This window comes from Hevea brasiliensis, chromosome 14 (genome assembly GCF_030052815.1).
Source record: "Hevea brasiliensis isolate MT/VB/25A 57/8 chromosome 14, ASM3005281v1, whole genome shotgun sequence".
Taxonomy (NCBI): Eukaryota; Viridiplantae; Streptophyta; class Magnoliopsida; order Malpighiales; family Euphorbiaceae; genus Hevea; species Hevea brasiliensis.
The window spans coordinates 81,500,145-81,507,668 of NC_079506.1; the positions used below are offsets into that span (position 1 = coordinate 81,500,145).

Below are 7,524 nucleotides of genomic sequence, written 5' to 3' on the forward strand. Positions count from 1 at the left end.
TCAACTTAGATCAAGGAACCAGAGGTCGATAACAGGAAATGTAAATTGCAGGACATTAAAATCAACTTAGATCAAGGAACCAGAGGTTGATAACAGGAAATTAAAATTGGCAGGAAATTTAAATTGCTGGAAATTAAAATCGACTTAGATCAAGGAACCAGAGGTCGATAACGGGAAATGTAAATTGCAGGAAATTAAAATCAACTTAGATCAAGGAACCAGAGGTTGATAACAGGAAATTTAAATTGCAGGAAATTAAGATCAACTTAGATCCAGGAACCAGAGGTTGATGGCAGGAAGTTTAAATGCAGGAAATTAAAATCGACTTAGATCAAGGAACCAGAGGTCGATGACAGGAAATTTAAATTGCAGGAAATTTAAATTGCTGGAAATTAAAATCGACTTAGATCAAGGAACCAGAGGTCGATAACGGGAAATGTAAATTGCAGGAAATTAAAATCAACTTAGATCAAGGAACCAGAGGTTGATAACAGGAAATTTAAATTGCAGGAAATTAAAATCAACTTAGATCAAGGAACCAGAGGTTGATAACAGGAAGTTTAAATTGCAGGAAATTAAAATCAACTTAGATCAAGGAACCAGAGGTTGATAACAGTAAATTTAAATTGCAGGAAATTAAAATCAACTTAGATCAAAGAACCAGAGGTTGATAACAGGAAGTTTAAATTGCAGGAAATTAAAATCAACTTAGATCAAGGAACCAGAGGTTGATAACAGGAAGTTTAAATTGCAGGAAATTAAAATCAACTTAGATCAAGGAACCAGAGGTTGATAACAGGAAATTAAAATTGGCAGGAAATTTAAATTGCTTGAAATTAAAATCGACTTAGATCAAGGAACCAGAGGTCGATAACGGGAAATGTAAAGTGCAGGAAATTAAAATCAACTTAGATCAAGGAACCAGAGGTTGATAACAGGAAATTTAAATTGCACTTACAAAGCAAGCCTAATCCGGACACAAGAAGTTCTTCCCCAATGAAGTGTACTTAACAGAATCCCGAAGGCCAATGATGAATGGAGGACGAGTCGCAAGACTTGACCTATGGCCTCATTTCTTCAAATGCCCCATTTCTGTTTTTTTGACTTTCTCCTGAAAAGCACCCTTGCAGGTTTTCACTTCCCCTTCGTCTATATGACTAGAAGCGCCCTTCCAGGTTTTCACCTCTAGTTTTTTTTTTTTTTTCGGACGCCCTTTCGGGTTTTCATCCTTCACTCATTTTACAGAAAGCGCCCTCTCGGGTATTCACCCTCTTTCACACATTTTGCTAGGAGTACTCCTTTTTAGGATGCCCTTTCGGGTTTTCATCCCCATTTTCCTTTTGTGTACCCTTTTCCTGGTCATTCCCTGTAAATCTCATAGTAAAGTATGTGAGGTTATCAATTGTTAAATCCTAATCTTATGGCAAAAATTTTAACTGATTAATAGCGCATTAAATAACGAGATTGCAGAAGGTTAATGTTAAAGAATAAATATGAGGGAAAGATAGAAGCATAGGGAATGAAGTATGACTTTATTACGATTTTAATAAAAACAAAGATAGAGTTTCAAAGAAGAAGGGTACAAGGATAGATCTCACATATTCCTTATGGCTGGCTTTGAAATCCATTAACTGCCATTATTTCAAATTCTCTGAAGCCTCATATCACGACGGTTTATTTCCCTTCTTGGTCTCATGCTTCTTTCCTTATTTCTCCCTTTTGGTTCTTGGGATGCCCTTGCGGGTTTTCACCCCTAGATTGTTTTTTTTTTTTTTTGGATGCCCTTTCGGGTTTTCATCCTTCACTCGTTTTACAGAAAGCGCCCCTTTCGGGGTTTTCGCCTTCTTTTGCACATTTTGCTAGGAGCGCCCTTTTGGGTTTTCACTCTTACTTTTTTTTTTTTTTTTTTTTAGGTATAGTATCTCTTGACGGTGTCAGCATTCACAGGTCTCGGAAACTCTTCACCGTCCATGTGGGTCAAGATCAAGGCTCCTCCAGAAAATGCCTTTTTAACCACATAGGGTCCCTCGTAGGTTGGTGACCATTTGCCCCGGGGATCGTTTTGATTCGGCAGCACTTTCTTCAGAACTAGGTCCCCGGGTTGGAATTCGCGTGGGCGAACGCTTTTGTCAAATGCCCTAGCCATTCTCCTCTGGTATAACTGCCCATGACATGCCGCTGTTAATCTTTTCTCATCCAGCAAGTTTAACTGATCCAACCTTGACTGGATCCATTCTGACTCATCAATCCCTGATTCCTTCAGAATCCTTAGGGAAGGAATTTCAACTTCTACAGGTAATACTGCTTCCATCCCGTAAACCAGTGAGTACGGAGTTGCCCCGGTTGAGGTTCTTACAGAAGTCCGGTATGCGTGAAGAGCGTAAGGAAGCATATCATGCCAATCCCTATATGTGACTGTCATTTTTCGGATTATCCTCTTTAGATTTTTATTTGCGGCTTCCACCGCTCCATTCATCTGGGGACGGTATGGGGAGGAATTGAGATGTCGGATTTTGTATTGATCACACAATTTTTGAATCTTTGGACCATTGAGATTCGTGGAGTTGTCAGTGACGATTTTATTGGGGAGACCATGCCAGCAGATGATATTGCTTCTGAGAAATTTGAGAAACGTATTCTGTGTGATGTGCGCATAGGATGTCGCCTCGACCCACTTGGAGAAATAGTCGATGGCTACAAGGATGAATCTGTGCCCATTGGATGCCTTGGGATTGATGGGACCAATCACATCGATGCCCCACATTGCGAAAGGCCATGGTGAGACGAGGTTGAACAACTTGTGAGGTGGCACATTTATCGGATCGGCATAGATCTGACACTTATGGCACTTCCGGAAATACTCGATGCAATCTTTTTCCATTGTGATCCAAAAATACCCCCGTCGCATGATTTGCTTAGCCATCATGTGCCCATTGGCATGGGTTGCACAATTTCCCTCATGAGTCTCAAAAAGGATCTTCTTCGCTTCTTTTGCATCCACACATCTCAACAATTCGCTGTTGGAGCTTCTCTTGTATAGGGTTTCTCCACTGGGGAAGTATCCCAATGCTAATCTTCGGATCATTCTTCTTTCGTTTCTGCTGGCCCCTGGAGGGAATTCTCTGGTTCTGATGTAGACCAGGATGTCATGATACCAAGGTTTACCGTCGGGTTCTTCCTCAATCATGAAGCAATACGCTGGCTCACTTCTTGCTTTAATCTTCAACATCTGAATCATCTGACCCTCTTCAATTTGAGCCATAACAGCTAGAGTAGCTAAAGCATCAGCAAATTGATTCTTGTCTCTACTAAGGTGAGTGAAAGAGATTTCTTCGAATTTCTTAATCAGCTCCAGTAAGTACTTCTGATATGGGATTAGTTTAGGATCCTTAGTTTGCCATTCCCCTTTGACTTGATAAATAATCAGGGCTGAGTCTCCATATACTTCCAACTTCCTGATTTTCATTTCGATGGCAGCTTGTAGACCCATCACACAAGCTTCGTATTCCGCGACGTTGTTGGTGCAGTCAAATCTCAACTTGACAGCTATCGGAAAATGTTTTCCATCTGGGGATATCAACACAGCTCCAATTCCATTACCGGACAAATTGACAGCTCCGTCGAAATACATTTCCCATACATCGGCTGACCCTCCTTCCGCGCAGTCTACTTCATTGATGTGCTCATCAGGGAACTCAAAATCCAGAGCTTCATAATCCTGGATAGGATTTTCTGCTAGGAGGTCAGCGATCACACTACCTTTCACCGCTTTCCGGGTCATATAGACTATGTCATATTGGGAGAGTATGACCTGCCATTTAGCTATCCTTCCTGGCACGAATGGGCTTTCAAATACATATTTGATAGGATCCATCCTGGAGATGAGCCAGGTCTTGTGATTCAACATGTAGTGTTTGAGGCGGTTTGCTGTCCAGGCTAACGCGCAGCAAGTCTTTTCTAAGAAAGAGTACCTTGACTCACAATCATTGAACTTTTTGCTCAGGTAATAAATAGCCCTTTCCTTTCGGCCAGTATCGTCATGTTGTCCCAAAACACATCCCATCGAGTTCTGTTGGACTGCCATATACAGGATCAGAGGCCTCCCCGCCACGGGTGGAACCAACACTGGTGGGTTTGTGAATCGCTTGATTGTCTCAAAAGCCTCTTGACAAACTGAATCCCATTGGGTGGTGTTGTTCTTTCGGAGCAGTTTAAAAATAGGCTCGGCTTTAGCGGTGAGATTGGAAATAAACCTTGATATGTAGTTCAATTTTCCCAGGAAACTACGCACCTCCCTTTCTGTTCTTGGGGATGGCATCTCTCGAATAGCTCGAACCTTGTCTGGATCTACTTCTATTCCCTTTTCGCTCACTATGAATCCCAACAATTTCCCTGACCTAGCTCCGAATATGCATTTGGCAGGGTTTAGTTTCAACTGATATTTCCTGAGTCTCTCAAATACTTTCCTCAGCACCTGCACATGACTTTCTTCTCCCCGGGATTTGATGATCATATCATCCACGTACACCTCCACTTCTTTATGCATCATATCGTGGAATAATGTGACCATAGCGCGCTGATAAGTGGCACCAGCATTCTTCAGCCCGAAGGGCATGACCCGATAGCAAAATACTCCCCATTGAGTGATAAAAGCGGTTTTCTCTTTGTCTTCCTCATTGGGATTTGATTGTACCCAGATGCCCCATCAATGCATGAGCACCTGCCCAATCCCGCAGCATTGTCTACTAACACATCAATGTGGGGGAGAGGGAAATCATCTTTTAGACTTGCTTTATTAAGATCCCTGTAATCAACACACACTCTAACTTTCTCGTTCTTCTTCATTACCGGGACAATGTTAGCTATCCATTGGAGATATTTGACTACTTCTATGAACCCAGCGTCGTACTGTTTCTTGACCTCATCCCTAACCTTGAGAAGTGTGTCAGGATTCATTCTTCTTAGCTTCTGCTTTACCGGGATTGTCCCTGGAATTAGGGGAATTTTGTGCGCCACTATCTGGGGGTCCAAACCAACCATATCATCATAGCTCTAGGAAAATACGTCCAGGAATTCTCTGAGCAAACCGATCATATCTCCCAATTCCTCACTCTCCACAACCTTAAGTTCCCTCTTTACTTCTTCCGTGCCTAAGTTTATGGTGTGTGTTTCATCTCCACAAGGCACGAGGGAAGGTTTATCGTTTTCATTGCTTTCCTCTGTGAGCTCCACCTCAGAATCACTTGAAGTAATGGCAGTTATGGGGATTTCAAAATTAACCAGAGGAATCTCTGAGTCTATTGGATTATTAGGTGTTAGATGAAAGGTCCTGGATGAACGAAAATAGAATATATTATAAAGATGGAATTCAAATGAAGAGCATAAAAAGGATTTGGAAATAAATGCGCTATTAATTCATTAAAAATTTATGTCATAAGAAAAGGGTCCATTTACAACGTTACACTTGCCACCATGGACAAAATGATCAAGTGTAGATAACCAAAGGTACTTTACTCGAAATTAAGTACAGGGATGTCCTCTGCCGTCCAGTTGTCCAGTTCTTGCTCCTCAGCTATTGGAGAGACCAGAGCCTCATACAGGGAATCCAGGTGAATGACATCAACGGATGGTTGATCAGGTGATTCTTCCACATCTGCCGGATTTTCAATGACTGGTTTAGTGAATACATCCGTGATTCTCGGGACTACTTTCATTCTCCCAATTTTTTGGTCGAATCTCTGATCCCGAAGTCTGTTTCTCATCCAGAATCGCCCATCCATGAGAGCATCTTCCTCATAACCCAATCCGCAACGGCCTATCTTCTGGATAGCCGGTATAGGTTCAACGATTCCCTGTAATGTGGCGCCTAGGCCTTTGCCTTCTTCGTACCCACTCCTTGTCATTATCTTGGCTACCATAGCCATAGCCCCTCCATTTCTGGTTTCTTGTAACTCGAGGGCCTGGAAGGAGCTTTCCAACGATTCCTCAGCCGCTTCCACATAAGGGAGCGATTGTGGCTTGGTGACCAGCAAGGCCTCCTCTCCTTTCACTGTGATGATTTTGCCGTCCATAATATATTTGATCTTTTGGTGCAAAGTTGAAGGGACAGCATTTGCTGAATGAATCCAAGGTCTTCCCAATAGCATAGTATATGCGGGCTCAATGTTCATCACCTGAAACGTGACGTTGAAAGTACATGCACCGACTTAGATTGGCAGGTCAATGTCTCCCAGCACTTCTCTCCTTGTACCGTCGAAGGCTCTCACCACCATAGCACTCTGACGTATATCAGATTGGTCAACTGGCAGCCTGGCCAAGGTGGTATTAGGCAGTACATTGAGCGCTGATCCATTGTCAATAAGGACCTTGGCCACTATACAACCTTTGCATTTCACCGTCACATGCAGAGCTTTAGTGTGCGTTAAGCCAGCAGGGTCTATCTCTTCTTCTGAGAAAGTGACAAAACTGGATGCCTGGATTTGTCCCACTATCTTTTCAAACTGCCCCGGTGTGATGTCGGGGCTCACAAAGGCCTGATCCAGAATTTTCTGCAGGGCTTGACGGTGTACCTCTGAGCTCAAGATCAGTGACAGTAGTGAAATCCATGCAGGCGTCTTCCTCAACTGTTCCACCACATCATACTCACTTTGTTTCATTATTTGGAGCAGCAGCTCCTCCTCTTCTTTATGTCCAGTAGGTTCTACTTCCTCTGTCTTTTCAACCTCCTCTTCGGTGTTCTTCAGTGACTCTCCCATCTTTACTTTCCCTTTTCTCTTTTCTTTCTCTTCGTTCCCGTAACACCTCCCACTTCGAGTTATGAACTCAACCTCTTACTCAAGGGAGGAGGGTTTTGTGGCAGCGACGGGTTGGGGATCAACCTGGGGAGTAGCACTGGTGGTAGGTCCAGCATAAGTCATTCTAAAATGCTCATGAGGAGTAAAACATGGTTTTGGTGGTGCTGGAGGTGAGGCAAGATTAGAGTCGATGTCGCTTGACGCTCCTTGAGTGAAGACTTGGAAATTATAGTTCCAAGGTATGGCGTGGGTGTTGGTAACAGGGAGCTGAGATGGGGCTCGGATAACCGTTACTGGCGGCGAGGTTACTGGGGGTGAGAAAGTAATTCTGGGTTTAGAGGTAGAAGTATTCTGACTATATCTGGTCGTGTTCACTCCCTCTTCTGTCTTTGACTTTTTCAGGCATCTCAGAATTTTAAGGGATAACAAGTTCTGAACCTCGTGCTTGAATCCCTCACAATCCCGCAGCTCATGATCAGCTGCCCCTTCATGATAAGGACATCCCGTATTCTTTATCGACCATGATATCTGAGGGCAAAGGTAGCTTTCTTTTACTGCCATGGAAAAAATCCCCTCAAAGTGAGGGATGAGCTCATCTACCTCCAGTATCGACCTTTCTCTGCCAGATTCTATCATATTTACACTATTACCCGAATTATGGTTGGGCAATGGGTTTGAGGTAACATTAGGGAGGGAACCATTTCCCTCAATTTTCAACCATCCATTTCGG

General features: G+C 43.0%; 1 pseudogene; it reads right to left on the reverse strand.

Annotated features, from left to right (window-relative positions):
• Nucleotides 1–1,921: 1,921 nt before the first annotated feature.
• Nucleotides 1,922–5,154, reverse strand: LOC131173368 (uncharacterized; annotated as a pseudogene).
• Nucleotides 5,155–7,524: the final 2,370 nt, after the last annotated feature.